Source organism: Vidua macroura, chromosome 23 (genome assembly GCF_024509145.1).
Source record: "Vidua macroura isolate BioBank_ID:100142 chromosome 23, ASM2450914v1, whole genome shotgun sequence".
Lineage (NCBI taxonomy): Eukaryota > Metazoa > Chordata > Aves > Passeriformes > Viduidae > Vidua > Vidua macroura.
The window spans coordinates 4734650-4754081 of record NC_071593.1 but is presented as its reverse complement, the minus strand read 5'-3'; positions in this window follow the sequence as shown (position 1 = coordinate 4754081).

Below are 19432 nucleotides of genomic sequence, written 5' to 3'. Positions count from 1 at the left end.
CTGCTCAAATCCAGGTACATGCCAAAAAGACAACAGATTTCACTGTCTTAAATATTCACTACTGGTATTTTAAAGACTGATTTCACATCTGTGAAAGAGAAAGGAATTGAAACACACTTTTAATAAGAATGTTGTTTTGTGTCATTTTGTTACCATCTCACCCATCCTAAAGGGCTTGTTTCCCCAAGATGAACAAATCCAGCATAAAGGGCACAGGGAGTCAGGGAGAGCCCTGGTCCAGCCCCAGCATTGTGGGGTGGGGGGAGAGGGAAGAGCAGGAGGAGGAGGAGGAGGAGAAGGAGGAGGAGGAGGTGGAGGTGGAGGAGGAGGCGGAGGTGGAGGAGATGCTCTGAGGATAGAGCCATATGTTGCCAAGTTAATAAAAGACCTTGAAAAGCATAAATCCTCGGCATCCTGGCTGCTGGCCCAGGTGCATAATTTCCTTGCCATTGGGGGGGAGCAGGCAGCATCTGTGTAACTCCAGCATCGAGCACTAATGAAAAGCCCAGGATGAAAGGCTCAGTCCCCAGGGACAGCGAGGGAACCCGGCTCTCTCCAGCAGAGCCGGTGTTTGTGTTGGAAAGGAGTCTGGCAGGTCGGAGTGAGGCTTCTCCTGCTTTCTGTGCCAGGGAGAGACCATCCAGCACTCCAGACCATCCACTTTCCCTGAGCACCCCGGGCCTGGGGGTGCAGCATGGTGGGGGCATCGCCAGGGTGTCCCCCAGGAACACGGCCAAGGCCCTTGCCTGTGGCACAGATGGCAAGGACAGCTCCTTTGAAGGGAAAAAAAAGCTGCATTCCCACTGCACAGAGCTGAGCTGCAAACCCCACTGCTCAGAAGGGGAATACTGGGATGTGTTCCATGGGGTAACTGGGGAGGAGAGGCAGCAGTGAGGGGTGCAGGACCCCACAGCTCTGTCTCTGCCCGGTCCAGTGCGCTGTCAGGAGGCCCCAGGATCTGCCAGCTGTGGGACATTTTCCAAGAAACAGCTTTCTCTCAGTAAAACAAATATTCCTTGACCCACATGAGGCTGAGAAGGAGTAGCAGAGCAATTGTGTGTGTGACTCAACACAATGCAAAGCTATTTGCCTCCACATTTGCCAACCTGAACATCCAGATGTACACAAATTAATGAGCATTATGATGAGCCTCATTAAAAGAACTGTTCTTCAGGGGGAAGCATCTTCCCCAGTACCAGCGCTGTGTTCTGTTTGCTCAGCTATTAGCTGATGGCAAACTGTGAAATCCTCAGTTTCATTCTGATGCTGATGCTTTGCTGCAGTCAGTCCCTTGCTGGAGCAAGAGGTGACAGCTCTGGATGCCACAAACAGTGATGGTGGCAGAGCTGGCTCCAGCTCCCAGCCATTCCATAGAGGCCAAGTCCCCCACGACTGCAGCTCATCTTTGCCCAAAAACAGCCCTACACAACTGATGCTGGGTGAATTCATTTTATATTCCACTGTGCCAGCAAAGATGCTGGGCTTTTCAGGGAAATAAATACTGCAATGGTATTTTTTGCCTGTTGTGGACTGATCCAAGGTAAGTGTTTATCCTTGCCTTAAGTGAGGAACCAGAACCGCTTCTCGAAGCCTCATTTTGCCTTTTACCATTACATTATATTAAAAGGGCTTTCAGGTTATCTCTTAAGTAGGTGATTTTCATTCCAGCCACATTCCCTCCCTTCTGGCCAGGCTGCTCTCCCTAGAGCAGGAGCTTCCCCTGCCTGTGCAGAAACATCTCAGTTTCTCTCATTGCAGGTTCCTGGCAAATTCAGCATGTCAGGGTGTTGTAACAACCCCATTCCTGGGGGCACCCCTTGCTGAACCTAGGCCCCCTCCATCCTCTGGGAATGCACAGTGATGGAGAGAGAAGCCAGATGCTGGCATGGCTGGGATCCCACTAACCTGCTGAGGCTGAGATCCATGTTTTCTCTGAGGGAGCAGTGAGACTGGGACCAGTGCTGATGAAATCTGCAGTTGAGCTGGTGAAGAGGAGAAAAAGGAGGAGAGAATTCAGCTCATGACCCAGCAGTGAAGAAACCACAGAGCCAGCCTCACCAGCACTTCAATTCTGAAACCACCACTGACTAAGGTGGTGGAATGCTTGGTCCAGACCCCATTTGAAATCTGAAGCAGGTTTTTCTCTTTCAATTGATGAAAAAAAACCTCAGTTTTTTACATCAAGCCCTTAATCAGTGTTTTAATTACTAAATGGCAGTGAGTGCAGCAGAGCTGGTTATTTGGAGAGCAGACACCCCCAGCCCAAGGAGTGCAGCTGTGGCTGCATTGCAATGAGGTGTCTGGCAGCCCCCAGAGCCAGCACTGACTCTCTCTTGCATCTAAAAGCAGACATGAGTGGTGCTTATTAATTTGAGTCCACCTCTGAATGCACTTAACGATTCAAGTCCAATTAGTTTTCAGAGTGCCCAGGTAGGAAGTAATCATTAAAAACATGTAAATTAAGTTACTGGGGAGCTTAATAGATTAGTCATTGACTTTCTAGCTTATGTTGGCTCTTAACCTTCAGCTTAAATTCATCATGAACAATTTCTCTCAACTGGCTGCACAAGGTTAGACCTGGGGGCTGTGGCTTTGCCAAAAGGAGAGCTGGCCATGCCATGGCATCTCCCTTGGGAGAAGGAGCCCACACCAGAGCCCCCCTGTCCTTCCAGAAGACCTCAGCTGCTGCAAGTTCTTTATCTGCAGGCAATGTGCCCCATATGGGGAGCTGCCTTATGGTGGGGGGGATCCCTGGGCATGAGGCCACCTGGGGGTCCCACTCCTCTCTTGCCTCACTCTGCCTGGATCCAGAGTCCAAATCTCACTTGGATCCAGAGTCCAAATCCCTTTGCTGTGTGGGAATGAGCATTTGATTAACTACCAGACTGATGTGTAGCTGGAACGGGTGCCTCAGGGATGAGCTGCTGGAAGGGCAGGTCCCTGCTCAGCTCTCCCACTGCCGTCTCTCCTGCCAGGCTCTTTTCTGTCTCAGCAGCCCCATCCCCCAGTAACCAAATTTTAGCTGCAACTGGAATTAGTAAGAGTTAATCTGAGATTAATAAATGGACTCCTACCTAATGCCCTAATAGATTAGGAGGGGCCTAATGGAAAGACAGAGTCTCCTGGGGGGACACAAACCTCTCGAGATGTAAGAGGCACCTACAGAGCCCCCACTGCCCTGGGGCACCCCCTGACCTAGACCCTCTCCCCATCCCGGGAAGCAGCTTTATTACAGAGGGGAAAATAAAGGAAAGATATCAAAAAAGATCTCAGGCTGGGAGCATTTGGAAAAGCTATTTCTAAAATTGCAATTTCCAGGAAGGAGAACAAATTACCACTTCAGGGACCGTCGCACATGGAGAATCAGAGCTTCGGGAAATAATCAGAAGAATATATTCACAGAAGTGCATTATTTATATTGAAACATTTTGAAGTAAAGGTCACAAGGAGAAGTTGAAGATTAGTAAATAGGAGAACGCAAGGATTGCTTTGCTGCCGTAATGATTATGGTCCATTTTGATTATGACTGCATTAGTCACCAAGACGCATAAATCACCGCAGAGCAGCCAGGTACGGCTCTTGAGGAGTTAAGGAGTGGGGGATCCTCCTGCACTCCTCTGATCCAGACCAGGCCATTCGCCTCATCTGCAGGTTCCCCCTTGGCAGAGCCACCTGGTGTTCTCCTTGAACCCTTCCAGAAATTCCCCATTCCCTCAACCTCCAGCCTTTGCTCCCAGGACCTCAGGGGTCCCAGAGCTCCAGCGCTCACGGTGACATTCAGGGACCCTGTGTGCATCACCATCCTGCTCAGCTCACCAGGTGCCAGGTCCTGGCAGTTTCTGACAGCACCAATCCCCCACACACAGGCAGCCCAAGCACAGGAGTTTTCTCCCCAAAACAAAACAGCGCGTGTGCAGTACAGCAGCACTGCTAATCTTCCCTGCCTTCAGACTCCTTGTAAGGCAGCAGCCTCTTTTCCTCCCTTTTTATTATCATAGATCATTTTTAATACAGTGCCGACCTGTCAGGCTTCCCCTGGCTCCGTGTCAGCTATTACAAAGGACTTAGAAGAGATACACAGAGGGAGGTCTCACTGGGTGGTGCAGAAGGCCAGGCAAGGCAGGAGATAATGGTGCTGGGATGTCTCCCGAGCCCCCAGGCTGCCGAGCAGCCCAGGCAAGAGCTGGGGACTCACAGCCACTGCCACACATCCCTCATGGGATGAGAGACCAGCCAAGCTGGACCACGAGACTGACCTGGCCACGCTCGTCTTTGCCAACAATCCCTGCTTCCGTCCTCAATGCCCCTCCCTCCTCAACAGCCCTGAGAAAATATTTGCAGCTTATAAAAGCAGCGAAAATGGGATTGATTTACTGTAGTGACATCTCAAAGCATGAAGTGGCACTTTTACACTCGCATCACCCATTAGACATCTGAAGGCATCAGCACAGCCCATTTCATTTTTAAAGACATACAAAATGCTCGGAGGAAGCCATTTGACATCCCCATTCTGGAAGCTGTGATAGCGTGCTGGGAATAATACAGATGCATCAGAAGCCTCACATCTCATCATTCCGGTCCCCGTTGTGTCAATACGCTGCTAAAGAGCTGGCGAGCGTCGTTCCGTAATTTTCCTGCGTGTCACAGCTGCTGAAGGAGCTGCCCATGGATGGTTCCTCTAAATCAAAGTGGCAGCCACAGCCACGTCTGGTGGGTGCTCCAGCCCTGCATGCCGGGAGCAGCCTGTGGAGGTGGCAACAGCATCCCCTGGGAGATGCTGGAGCACCTTATGGGAGGTGCAGCAGCTCCCTCCATCCCAGCCTTTTCCAGAGGCAGTGTATTGGAGCAGCCCCTCTTGCCGAAGAGGAGGAAAAGGCAAGGAGCAAGGAGCTTCCCTGAAGATGGGCTGTGCTGGTCTCTGAAATCGCTGCCTTGCACTGGGCATCCTGTCTGCACCCAGGAGTGGGGAGCACAGGGCACATCACCCCTGGCCTTGGGTACCTCAGCACTCACCCTCCAGCTCCATGGCTGTTCCCCAGAGGCAGCTCCGTGCTGGAAACATCCATCATTTCTGATGGGATTAGTCCATCCCTGGTGCCAGGGGAAGGAGACTGACCACGTCCTGCACTGCAATCGCTGTGCACCAATAGCGCCAGCCCTGATTTATTAGCCCAGAGATTTCACTGCCCAGCCACTGACAAATGGCCACAATTTTACCAGCCCAGGTCCTCCCAATCAATAGCTTTTAATCAAATCCAATCACACCATATTAAATTAAGTGTCCAGGATAGCCCCAAAGTGCTGAGGGTGCTGGTGCTGGCACAAGCCAGTGTCAGGAGCTGTGGGAATTAATCACCTCTGTGCTGCCAGCATGAGGAGCCCAGGGCTCAGCAGGGGAGAAAGGGAGGTTAGGCATACAGGAACTGTCTCAGGATACTTCTAATCATGGATTAGAATAATGGAAGCTCCTGGATTGCTCCCATACTTCCACCAAATTTGTGCCGTTTCCTTACGACTCCTTGGGGTTTGCTCTACTCAGCTCTCACGCTTCCACTTAGTTTTAGAGCTATTTCTGCATATGAATTATTCCCTGACACAATTTTGCAGCCCTGGTTATATTTAGAGAGAGCTCATTCATTGGGTGAGGCTCCTTGTTTTCTGTTTCGTTGAGTGAGATCCTCCGGTTTCTCTATCCCATCTTTCAGGCTCCAGTTGATCTGCACTCACTAATTACATAGTGGGACACCAGATGAGGTCGAGCTCACGCTTTCCCCGTATTCTGCAGCAATATTTATTTGTGATAAGGCAGAAGGCAGCCGTGGGGAGACATCCCCCTGCGAGCATGTCATGGCTGCATCAGCTTTTCCTGTATCAGTTCTGGAATAAATTTCCACCGTGGAAAGAGAAAAGCTGCTGCAGCGGGACCCAGAGCACTTTGTGATATTTCTGTTTATTAAGAGCTTGGTTCTGTGCTGCCACATCTTCTCCAGGGCTCTCCAGATGGCTCTGTGGGACATCCAGACCCTCCTGGTGCCCAGGGGGTTCCCTGGGGGCTGTGGCAGTTGGTTTATCCATCCTCACCTGGCTGAATGTTCCCCCTCCATCTTCCTCTCCTTTGTACCCACCTCTCCTCAGCCAGGCTCTCATTTCCCATCCACCTCTCTCACCTCTGTACCTTGAGATATTTTTAATGCAGCCCTGTGTTTTTCTCCTCGTTCTGCCTTCCGGAAAACACTTGACTTTTCACTGCATTGTCAGCATTTTCCAGGTACTCCTCTCACAGGTGTGCCAGCAGCTCTTGGGAGAATCCCAGCAGCCCCCAGCTGCTCACCCAGCTCTGGGTGCTGCTGATGGTCCCGGCATGACCTTGGTTCTGTCACTGGCTTTGGTGACAAGCTCTCTCCTGGAGCTCCTCACCCATGCCCAGCATCCCCACACTTCCTTCGGAGAGGACGACGGTGCCGCTGGAGCTGCGCCAGCTGTGGCAGCTGGAGCCTGGCAGATTTAAAGTCTTAATTGCCTGTGATAATTAAAAATCTGAGGAAGTTTCCCCAAAGCACGGAGCTGTCCCGGCCCAGCCACAGCTCTGCTTCCCTATCAGCCCAGCCACACTTTGGGGGATTCAGGGTGCATTTGTTCCCACTCCTGCGGCTGACAGTGAGGCAGAGCTGACTGAGCTCTTTTCTCAGGCAGGAGTTTGATCCAAGTCCTGGACTAGGGATATTGAACCTTCTGCAAACTGCATCACCATCCCATCACTCATCCCACTGCAGGGAGGGCAATGCCAGGGAGCACAGGATCCATTTTGGGATCTATGTGCAGTTGGCTCCATGTGCCACAGGGAAGGTGCCACGAGGAATGAGCTTGACCAGCCACCAGCCGAGGAGGAAGAGCCAAGACAAAGCCAAGGTCTGGCTCTGTCCTTGCCTGCATGCACAGAGACAGTGATGGCCACCAGACTGGGAGACAGGAAAGACTTGAATACCCATCTTCAGTCCTGTGTGCACAGTAACTGCAGCTGCAGATTTACAGTTCAAATTAATTGTGGGTAAATTAGAGGCACCCAGGTGAAACCACAGACAGAGGCCATTTCCTGCATGCTGCTCCTTCCTGGGTACTGGCCCATCCCTGCCCGCCCTGGGAGGTAAGGGGGGCTCCAGTACAGCTTAGTCCCCTCACCAAGGAAGGTGTCAGGGACTGGTGTTTGCCCCCAAAGGCTGATGTTGCTTCCCTGTGTGAGTGGCCTTTCCCAGCATCGCTTTCCCCCCTTGAATCCTGCACTTCTCCTGTCCTGCTCCCCACACCTTGGCCTCCCACTCCGTCCTTGTTTGGATGCATGGCTCTCCCAACACCCTCTAAACAGCACAGGGAGTTGCAGACTCCTGCCCGCAGCCCTCCTGGGAGGGGGGTGTCTCTCGTGCTGGGGTCTCCACACTCCTCATCTCTTCACCAGCCCTCCAAACCACAGGCAAGCCACTGCTTCCCCAGAGAGTGCTCCATCACCCCTGCCGACAGCACATCCCAACTCCCTGTCATCAAGCAAATCTCATCACGCTCCCTCCTAACCTTTGTGCAAAGGTTGTGAGAAATGCCAGGGCCATATTTCACAGGAAATACGAGCCCGAGCAGTCCTGCTCTTGTACCATTTCCAGAGGGGCTGAGCGGGGCAGCCGGCTCTGCCTGCAGCGGGCATTCCCAGCCCTCGGGCAGTGCCGCCGCAGCCGCCTGGGGATGGCTCGTGGGGAAGGGAGCGGCACTCTCAGGCTGGCTGGGACGAATTAGGAGAGCCGGGCTTGCCTGTGCTTCCTTATCTGCCCAATAATTGAATGGAATAAGCTCCCTTATCTCCCCGGCCCGGCTTTTCCCTGACAGCCCCCTTATCTCTCAGCCCCTGGAGATTGCGAGCAGCCGTCGGGGTGCTGCATCCATCCACTCCTGACGGGATTGGGCGTTCCGGGGCACGGCTCCTCCTCTGCCCCCCGTCCTGCCGGAGGGGCCGTCTGGGAGGATGCTCCAGCCAGCAATCGAGTCTGCTGCAGGTTACCCGCATGGGGGGGTGGGTGCCTCTCCCCTCGGTGAAGGTGGAAGTGATCCCCTGGCAGCAAATTCAGAGATCTGGTGCATCCCTTGTGTTACTGCCCACCTCTGCTTTGCCTTTGGCTGGCACCTTTCAGCCCAGCACCTCCATCAAGAGCAAAGGTTATGGGGAAAAACATGGAACATTTGGGTGCCATTTTTATTAAAAACCATTTTATTAATATTAACATTTTTATTATCAATTCTTTTGGATTGGGTGAAAAAATAAGTAATAAAAGCATCTGTGAGAGAATGCCACAAGATGGCAACGAGAATGCCAGTGGTCCAGGGGGGACTCGAGGCCAGGCTGCCACTGGCACAGCCTCTGGCTTTTGGGACAACCCCTCAGAGGGTGATCTTGGCCCCTCAATCAGGGTACCCCAGTGCCCCACAGCCTCCTCACATTCCCAAGATTTCCTGGGTAACTCAGTGAAGCAGAACATGAGCTGCTCTTCTGCTCTGCTCCTTGTTTTTCTACCCGAACCCTCTGGATGGTTCTCCTGGCCCAGGCAATGCCAGAGGAAGCTCCGGCGTGGCCGCGGTGCCAGAGGAGGCTGCTCTGCAACGCTCCACGTCAGCCCGCACCAAGCCGAGCAGTAATTGGGTCTCTTAGGTAAAACACGGTGGATTGCAGGAGGCTGCAGCTGCACGGCTGATGGACCACGGAGGAGACATTAGCATGTGAAATTATGACCATTAACTTGATTAAAGAAAGGACACAACACGCATCTTGTTCGCGTATTGGAGCCACATCTTCCCAGGAATCGTTGGTTGGGGATTTTGATTTCCTTGTGCAGGAGACAAAACACCTTGGAAGCACTGGATAATTGCTTGTGGGCTGGGTTTTTCTAGGCTAACCTAATCTTGCCGGGGATTTGCTTTTAGCCCCAATGTGAGGATGGATTTTCTTTACGATCAGGATGAAAAACACTGTCATAAATTAGCAGCAGAATAAACGACTTCTGAGTGCTGGATTTACACAGGATTTTCCTAAGTGATGGCTAACCCAAAAAGGCAAGCCCCAGTCCTACTCACAGGACCCACGGGCCAGCTGGGACTGCAATCCTGAGCTCCTGGGAATTCCTGCTCCTGGGAAACTGACTGTACTTGTGGGAAAATTGTTGGGCATCCCAACACAGGACTACAGCACAGGAAAGTTGGCATGCAGAAAGTTCTCCTCAGGGATGTCTGTACAGCATCCGGGGCCACAGGGATGTCCACAGGTCCTTGGAGAACAAGTCCTGCTGTCCATCCCTTCTCCATCTCTTCGCCAGCCTGGATGCTGGCACAGGTCAGCCAGAATGCCACAGGAGCAGGCAGATGTGCTCTTAATTAGGATGCATCAAATCAGTTAAAGCTGAAGACAAAGAAAATTAGAGAAAATGAAGAGGAAATGAAACGGCTTGCGCAGATGCGGGGGAAATATTTTTAGTCCTTCTAAGTCCATGGTGTCTGTTGTTTGGAAGAGTCCGCACTGAATCCTCCCTTGGGAGGGAGGGACTTGCTTCCTTTCAAATGAGGTTGCCATCTCCCAGTGCTGCAATTAGTCATGTCCGCACAGCTTCTGTGGAGTACAACCAAAGCACTTAATTTTCATTAAAAAGATGACATTGGGAGCAGTTATGAAGGACAGGAGCTGGAACTGGTAACCACGTTCCTGAGGACGGAACGGGACACGCAAATGCATAAATTACTGGGCTCCTTTTCCACGTTCTGTCTTCTGCTTTTCTGCAAAGATTGCCTTGATTGTAGGTGCCTCTCTGATATCTCTTTGTAAATCCTATCCACATTTGCATTAGATAATTCGGTATATCCATAAATTAGTGTTGAACATCAGTTGTTTTTACGGAAGCGTTGCATAATCTCCGCCTCATAGGTGTTCACGGCCCATCCCAAGATCCCAGCAGAGGCAGGGGAGGCTGGTGAGTGTTGGCAGCAAGAACCTGTCCTTCTGCCATCCACAAGGGCTCCCATCAATTTATGGCTGCCCCATCGCACACTGGGCACTGCTCAAATCCACAGAGGCATTGGCTGCTCCATTTAACTCTGCACAATGTGGAAGTGATGGGGGTCTGTGCACCTCACTCAGCATCGTGCTGGGGCAAGCATTGCTCTTGCTCTAAGAGTAATTCCCTGCACTGCAGCAAGCCAGGGATGCTTCCAGGGCCTGAACACCACACTCTGCATCCCACTCCATCCCATCCTGCCACTGTGCTCCAGCATGAGCCCTGTCCTTGAAACCAGGGCTGGGTAAAATAGAGTCATTTTTATTTTTCAAGTTTTCTGTGTTCACGAAAGCAAAGATTCATGTGGCTGAGCCTGAAGACAAACTGCTTCAAAGCGCAATTTTAATTGAAATTATAATGATGAAAGTTTTGCAGCCAAAATTGAAAAGTGCGTTACTGTATCACTTCCCTCCTCCCGTGACCTGTCCAGGCAAAGCAGCAACAAAAATAGGGGCCTTTTGTGAGAATGTCTGTATGACTCAGTTTCTTCAGTCCACAGATTATATTTATCTTTGTAAAAGACACTAAAGCACTACAGTGTCCCTCTTCTTTGCAGCTTTCCTCATGTTCCTTCTCTCCCTGTGCTCCATGTGCAGTGCAAGGGTCCTGCTGGTGCACGGAGAGCCCCTTGACAGAGGCTGCACGGCTTGAAACTGAAATTTAAGAAGGAAATTTAAGACATTTTAGAAGGAAAAAGGCAGAGGTTGGGGGATGTTTCCCCAGGATGGGTTTGATGCCAGCGGGGCTGGGACGGAGCCCTGAGGCTGCATCCCCGGCTGGAATGCTGCCGGCTCCCGGCAGGAGCACAGAGCCTCAGGGAGAAAAAGCTCATCCACTACCCAAACAGAAAGCGGCTGCTGGTTCCTCTCTCCTCGGCATTAATCTCTGTCCCTCCTGGGAAATTACGCCACGATAAATCTTTATTTCTCATGATGGCTTGCCAGCTTTAATAACGATTTCGCGGGGGATGGGAGATGCTGGCAAACCGGAGTGTGGGCTGGAGGATGCGCCGCTCCCCCAGCACACACTGATGGGTTAGGATTGATTTATCCTCCTTTCCCAAGCCCTGTTTGTCCAGCTGCCAGATAGGGCCAAGTGAGTAACTGTTTCCTCAGTAAATTCAGTCTCCTCTTAATCCTCAGGTACCCCTGCTTTCCTGGAATTTATTCAGTACTCACAGAGAGCTGTATGGTGTGAAAATGTGGGTATTCAGACACTCCCCTCGAAAGGGCTGCCTGGTCACTCCATGTGCCGGAACGTAGGAATTGAGCAGTGCTGGGGAGTTACTGTAATGCTGTTTGTATTACTCGATACAAACCATTTGTAGAACTGTGCTTAAGAACAATGGAATTTGTGCTAAGTTCCTGTGGCATCCAACTGGTGAATGTGAACAATTGAGTTTTCTGTTATTTGAGGAAATAACTGAATGGCCAAATCCAATTACTCCTGGAAATTCTGCTGTGATGCAGAGACCAACCTGAGCTCCGAGTGCTTCTTTCCAGAGTAGCTGTTGCTCCTGGGTAGTTTCAGGATGCTCACGAGCCTGCACTAGGCTATCCTACTCAACTCCTGCTCCTCTCCTGCTCCAAGGAGGGAGTTGAGAATACACACTAAATGCCCAGTGAAAATGTGACCTACAGCTGAGGAAGATGAGAAGACGCTGCAGGGAGAGAGAAGAGCTGCTGGGTTTCACCCCAGGGCCTATGACAGTCAGTGCATGAGGCTGCTGCACGTACCCTTAGTGAGCAACCCAGCCTCAGGCCGGCAGGATCCCACCTCCTGTCCCACCTGCTCAGTGGGGTTTCTCAGGGAAATGTTGCCAAATAAACCCCAAAATGACAACGCTGCTGCTCCTGCACCCTCTCATATGGAGCCCATCATATGGGTCCTATAAGGGATGAAGAAAGGGGAGCACAGGGCTCCAGGGTCAGACCTGAGCTGGGGCTCCTCTGCTCGCCCGGCAGTCGGGGCAGCAGAACAGCTTCGGACGGTTGAGCACTGAATGTTTTCACAGGGAGTTACTATAGAAACTATCTCAACACCTTTTTCTGTGCAGCCTCGTTGCTGCTAATAAATAGCCTCATTATTTCGTAAAAAGTGCTCGGGAAACCAGGAGCAGCACGGCTCAGGCCGAGACAGAATTAATGGTCGAAAATAGTGGGACCATTTTTCCCTGTGCCACAGAAAGCAGAGAGGCCGGGGCTCCATTAGGGAGAGTTATGGCTCATTTCTCCACTTTTGCTGTATTTATGTTTTATGTATTCAAAAGTGATTTCAGCCACAATCCCAAATTACCGATTCCCACATTACATTAAACGGTTGTGAACAGGAATGGCTCCTGCCTATCAAAATAAACCAGTGAGTGCCATGCAGGGAGCTGGCTCCTTCCTGACACTTGCAGCTGGCACTACTTGCAGCAAAATGCTCCAGGGCCTGCTGAGGGACTGCTGTCCCAGCTGGTACCAGGGTCCTCACCAGTGCCAAAGGCAGAGTATCCCTAATTTCCATCATGAATTTCTCCCTCTCTGCCCCAACAGTCACAGCCATTTTCACTTCTCTGCCCAGTGCCTTAAGCCAAACCATTTTTGCTTCCTTTCAAGCCCCAGTGCCCCCGAGCAGGAGAGGATTGTTAAAAATATTAACAGGAATATCACAATAGCAGGAATAACACAGTAACAGGAATAACACATCCCTGTGGCAAGAAGCTAAAATACACATCTCTCTTTATGTATTCATCGGTCCTGTTGATACTCTGTTAATGCCATGCCTTTCCCAACCAGAAATATGTTCTGTTCAGGCAGGGCTGGGTTTCAGAATGTGCTGGGAAGCACATGGGCTTGCAGGATCTGCACTGGGGTCTTGGATCTTTGTGGACATCAGCCCTCTTACTCCTTGGAACCCTCATCATCCCATGGCTCACACCCAGACCTCACTCAGCACAGCGGTTCCTTGCTGATCCCATCAGTGCTGGAGACTCCCACAGCTTCCATGAACCTGTATGACCTTGTCTGACTTGTATCCAAAATTAAGCTTCCCTGTGTCATCTGAAAAACTTCTGGATTTGGATACAGGCTTCATTACAAATATCACTCTCATCCTCCAACCCATGTGCAGTCCTACTCACAGTCCTACTCACAGTCCTATGTGCAGCTCAGCAGTGGGTCACTCTGGTGAGTGAAAACGGAGCAATTTTAGCCAAAAGCTCCACCACCAGCACTCGGACCACAGTTTCCTGACAGATCCCTGTCTGCCTCTTGCTGTGAGGAGCACCACAGCTCCGACAGCTGGGATGAAGTTTGCACCACCCTGCCTGCAGCTGCCCGACTCTGGCTAAATTGACTACTCTCATCCATGGATCTGAGAGGCAAATACTGCCCAGGAGAAGATGAGTTGGATATTTACCTTCAGGGAGGCTGGAAGCTGGCAGTGCCCACATCAAATCCTCAGTGTGGGCAGGCTGTGACTGTCCCAGGCTGTGACCATCCCAGGCTGTGACCATCCCAGTTGTTCCTGTGGGCAGCGGCAGCTTCCCCATCCACCTGCTTGCAAAACCTCTTGCAGCCACAGTTTCCTCTGCTTTGCCCAGGAAAAGCTGGACGTTGCTGTGATATTCTCATGCCATATCTCTGTGTGTTGGCATGTTTGTGAAGATCTGAAAGAAAACTAGAACTGATCACGCTGGTTTGCCCCTGGCAGGAGCTGCTACAGACAAATAGGGAACAAGGCTCTCCACGGCTCTTCTTGGGGATCACGCTAACGACTTGCGTGGCACAGGCCCAACATCTCAACGGGAGGCAGCCAGGCATCAGTGAAAATGATGGGGAATATAATGAATCATTTGTCTTCCCTGAGAAGGAAGAGTGGCAGTGGAAAACACAGACCCTTAACTCTTCCACAGCCGCCTGCCACTGCTGTCAGCATTCCCAGGGTCCCCAGTGGACTGGCAGGAGAGGAAAAAGGAGATGAAAGGGGACATCACCACATTGGCATGTCCCAGTTTCTAGGATGGATGTGAGCTTGCTCTCCAGAGCAGCCTGGCTGTCAGCAGTTGCTTATTTTGCTGTTAATGACACAGAACCACTTATGGAAAAGGATTTCACTTCCTCGATAACGCTAATAAAGTGGATTTGGCTTTTTGCACTGCATCCTTTGTTTGAGGGGCTGGAGACACCAGAGACATTTGGAGAGCTGCTCCTCCAGCACACAGTGGTGGCAAAATCCAGATGTGTTGCGAGGCAGCTGAGCAATCAGGGAGGGAGCCCAATCCCTGCCTCAGGATGCTTCAGACCATGATGCAGCAGCATCAATATTCCTGATGTGACAGGATTCCTCACCCAGTTTCTTGGACAGGGAGTGATTCATGGAGCACAAGGAGCCACACCATCAGCCATGACCACAAACACATTCAGGTCTGATGAGGGACACCCCAGACCAGTCCCAGAGGGAACAGGACTGCTGTGGCTGCCCCAAGGCTCCATCCCTGAGGATGCCAGAACTGCTGACAGCTGGGAATAAATTACAGTTCCCATCTAATCAACTCTTCTCATTGTTTCCAGTTGAGCAAATTAAAAATCTTCCAGTGGCACAGATGAACTGTGGCCCAACCTCACGCCTGATAAATGTTCCTTTTGAACTCACGCACAATGGGGGAGCCGATTAAACTTTTAACTTTTTTAATCCGATAATTTATTTAAAATGCATTTGCGGAAAGAAAAGAATGTGGAAGATCTTTTTTCTTTGTGATTTCTTAGGGGGAGCTGATGTAAGAGGCAGATAACGCAGTGCAGCAAACTCGCCTCTGACGTTACCGCTCAAACCGAGTCCTGCAGCTCAGGCTGAAATTCCTGGCTTTCAGTGAAATCTGGCATGCAGATGGGTCAGGAGTTTCCTGGAAAAAGCCCAGCAGTGTAACCCCCATTGGAGCAGGCAGGACAAGAGGAGCTACCCACCAACCAGCTCTGCTCCCAGTGCCATCACAGCACTGTGCCTTGCCAGCCCACCAGCCCAGAACTCACTATCCCACAGGAGTTTCCCAGCCAGACACACAGGTCCCTTAACTGCCACACTTCCCAAGGGGAATTTGCATGGAACAGCACTGCACATACATACAGCCCAACAAGCTTTCCAGGATTATTGTTATTGCTGCAATTACCAAAGGAATTAGTAATGCTAAACCATCAAAAGGTTAACTGCACCAGGGGCTAACGAGCCATGCGACACATCGAAATGCTGGGAAGCATTTTCTCAGCTCAGAGTCACACAATATTAACCTGGGACACCCATCCATGGAAGTGTTCAAGGCCAGGTTGGGTGGGACTTGGAAAAACCTTGTCTATTGGAAGGTGTCCTTGCCTGTGGCAGGGCTGTGGAACTGCATGATTTTTAAGGTCCCTCCCTACACAAAACATTATGGAATTCCATGATTCCTTGCCTCCCTGGGAAGCAGCGCTCTGGTTTGCTTTTTTCCAGCCCTGTGCTGAGCTGGCAGGGTTGCTTTGACAGTCCAGCTCTGGCCAAAGCAGGGGCACATCTTCCCTCCAGAAACTCACACTCTCCACACGGCCCCTGCCAGGGGCAGCAGCCTTAACCCAGCCTTTCAACAGCCTCCTCTTTATCTGCTACTGACAGCAAAGCTGTAATTGCAGCCCTCGGCAGAGCTCATAGAAGGAGCTCTCCAGGCACCATGAGGAATAAAGGGCATTGCATGATCCAAGACTTGTCCTGATATAACCATGACTCTGCTCCAACAGTGGCAGATGACAGAGGGTGATGCTCCCGGCCACTCAGTCCCTAAGCCCAGCCCCCTCTTCAATGCTGACCTGCCAAAGACACAGAAAACTCACTTGACATCCTGTGGTCACACAGGATCCCTGCACATCCCACTAGTTCCAACAGACACAGGCACGGGGGTTCCCTGTGTTCCCATTTGTGGGGTGAGGAGCGGGCGTGCTGTGGATGCGGAGCAGTCGCCGCCTCCTGCAAGCCTCAGTGCCATCTCAGGATCAATACCCTGCCAACAATGATGGCAGTAAGTTTAATTCTTGATGAATGGCAGACATAAAACTGAGCTATTGTGTTGCTGAAAGAAATTGAATTAAGGGTGAGCAGAAGGGACACATCACTTGGCAGTGTGGTTGATAACGCTGACTGCTTGGCCAGCTGCCACCAGCAGCCCTTTGGCTCCTGACACAGTTCCTGATGGTCCTGGCAGGTCCCTGGGTGCCCAATACTCCCTAAAACAAGCCCATTCCCATTCCATGATTCAATTGTTGCTGGACAGGGAAGCAGGTCTCCAGCCCCCTCAACATTCTCCTCATCATCCCCTTCCCAGCATCCCTCCCAGCATTACCTGAATTAGGGCACATCCTGGCACTGGGTAGCCCCTTCACCCCATCCCCTGGACATGCAAAGCGTTTGGTCTTCGCAAAGTTTTTTGGTTTGGACACCCTTTCCCTTGGGATGGACACTTACTTGTGTCTGATTATTTTTCCCAGCGTGTCTGTGACACACTCCAGGTTTCCTCTGCATGCACAGGAAGACTTTCTTCATTAGCTGTTAGACTCCAACTCCCGAAGAGCAAATTAGGGGACATGAATATGCAAATTAATGCTTCTAAACTGATAGCAGCATTGCTGCCTCCAAGGGGATCAAAGCTGGGGTGACATTTGGCTTCCAGCTCTTCGCATTCGGGAGCGGGGTTTGACACTTTCTTTAATTGTTTTTTACACTCAAGAGAGCTAAAAATAAACCTTCCACAAAGTTGTTCTCCTGCTCACTCTGTTGGGCTTGGGTTGGGGTTTTTTAAATTGTTTTTGCCCCATGTTTCCCAAGCTGGCAGGGCTGAGACTTTTCTAGTCATGCAGGGGCCGTCCCAGTGATGCTCTGCCCAGTCCCCATGTGGGACCACAGCAGTGGCATGAGCACAACAGTCATGGCGAGATGGTATGGCACTAGGGACAGTTTGGGGACATGCTGGATGGCAGAAACTGCATGGAGTCACACATGGCTGAATTTGGGCTGCAACTCCCCCAAAGAAGCCATTCCCCACTTTCAAAGGAGCTTTCCAACACCCAAGCCCATCAGTTTTCCATCTCTGCAGCCAACCATGAAGCCCCAGGAATATGTTCTGTGGCTACCACCAGCACCCAAATGTTGCAGGCTGACAAAAGTGCTGGTGCCTGAGGGTTTGAGAGGCAGCGAGGGCTCCACACCATCACATCCTGCATCCCCACAGGGCATCTCCATCCTGGGCCTCTGCCCAGGTAACTAGTCAATAAGTATTTGAAATCAGGGGGAATAAGGAATTCCAACAAACTCCCTGCCTGAAGCAGCTGTTGCTCCATGTCCCACTGCCCTGGGCTGTAAATGCCCTTGGCTGGCTCTCTCCCCACTCTCTGCCAGCTCAGCCCCTGCTTAGAAGTAATTAGGAGATAATTAACATTTGTAGCAGACAGCGGGAAACATCTGGGCCTGATAACATATGAGAAGCCCTCGAGGGTGATTAATGGGGCTGGAGGAAGGAGGGTGGTGGTTGCTGTGGCAGAATGTCATGCTGATGGGATGGGATGGGATGGGATGGGATGGGATGGGATGGGATGGGATGGGATGGGATGGGATGGGATGGGGACGTCTCTGGGGGATGCTCCAGGCATGGTGATGCTTCATTCCATCCTCCTCTCAAGCAAAGGTGGGGAAGCAGTACTGTCTGACCAGGAAGTTTCTAAGTCAGGAGCTGATCACTTGGGAGCAACCTGGACTCAGAGGAAGAACAGAGGGCATTTGGTGGAGCTGTAATTTATTTTGTATGACTCCTACTTAATTAAGTACTTCATTTGCATAACCCTGTGCTGTAACTCACTTCTGTCATCATGAAATTCAGCCATGCACAAACAGTCTGCAAAAATAACACACATAATTCAAACTTATGTTTGTTGTAAGAATGGGTCTACATGATGCAATTTAACAGGTCTGACAGGCAGCTCAGAATCCCCTTCCCTTTCTCCTTCCTCTCCCTATCCCCTTTCCCTTCTTGTTCCCTTTTCCTTTCCTTTTCCTTTGCCTTATCCCCTTCTCTTTCTTTAAAGAAAGGAATAAACCTTTGCATTGATTTCTGGAGAAATATTTGGGATGTTGCTGGGCTTCATTAGCTTCTCTCCAGCAATTCCCTTTCTGACCTTCCTGCTGCAGAGGTCTGCAGTGGAGAGGGAGCCTTGGGCTCTCTTGAGCCACTCACACATTATTTCCCTATAAATCAGCAGAAGACCAAGCCAAGGGGTCCTCAAGGCCTCCCGTAACCTTATTAAACCTTTCCCTCACTTGTGCCCTGGCCTCTCTGGCCTTTCACCAGTAGTTTGTCTGTTGGATACTGAAGAAGCCAAAAATACAGCTGTGCACAGGCAGAGACATATTTTTAGGGCTGTGCTGACCTTCCGCATCTTGCTGCTGTCCTCCCCATGCGGCACCAGGAGAAATATGCCCGGTGACACTCGATGGCCGCGCGCGACTGGCCCGCGAGCGAGCGGCTCCACGTGCACGGGCTCGGCAGCCGGTGCAGCCGGGAGGGCCGAGCACCGTGGGACGCTCAGCAAGCCCAGCTGACATTTCCCACTGTGACATTAATAAAGGTGGGCTGGAGCAGGGCAGGGAGCTCCCGAGGCGCTGGGGAGAAGCCAGAACGTCCCTGAGGAGGGGGACTCCGAGGTCCGTCCGATCCTGCCCTGCTTGTTCCTTATTCACACCCGTGCCAAAGCGATGCTCAGCGCCATGGCAGCAGCCCCCAGGCTGTCCCACCCACTGCCATGCGGGTGAGCAGCCCTGCTCCAGCCTGGCATTTCTGGGGCACCCGTGCCCACAGAGGTTTGAGCAGCGACTGCCAAAGGACACACGTGGACCTGGCGTGGGGAACAGCATCCTCACAGGTAGAGGCTTTTTGCCAGTATTGGAAAGTCTCTGAGGTGTTTGCAAAGTTCTGATTTGTTAAGCACGAACAGGTTTGGTTTGCTGGTTCCTCTGCCTGGGCAGCTGCTGCAGCACTGCTGAGCCCAAAGATTGGGAGGATTTCCAGGCAGCCAAATGCCAGATGCTGGTGGCCCCCAGGACAGTTTCCCTCAGCTATATACACCACAGAGAATTCACTTGGTCGTGATCCAAGAGGCTCTGGGAAGCAGCAGAATGCATCCCCTCTGGTGAGTACCCCCTGCAATTCCCCAGGGCCACGGAGCTGGGGTTGCTGCTGTCCCAAACCCCCCGTGAGCAATTTTAGCAAAGAGCAACAAGCCTCCCCATGCCCCCTTCAGCTGCCAGACCCACGTGGCCAGGAACATGCGCATGTGATCCTCACAGAGAAGAAC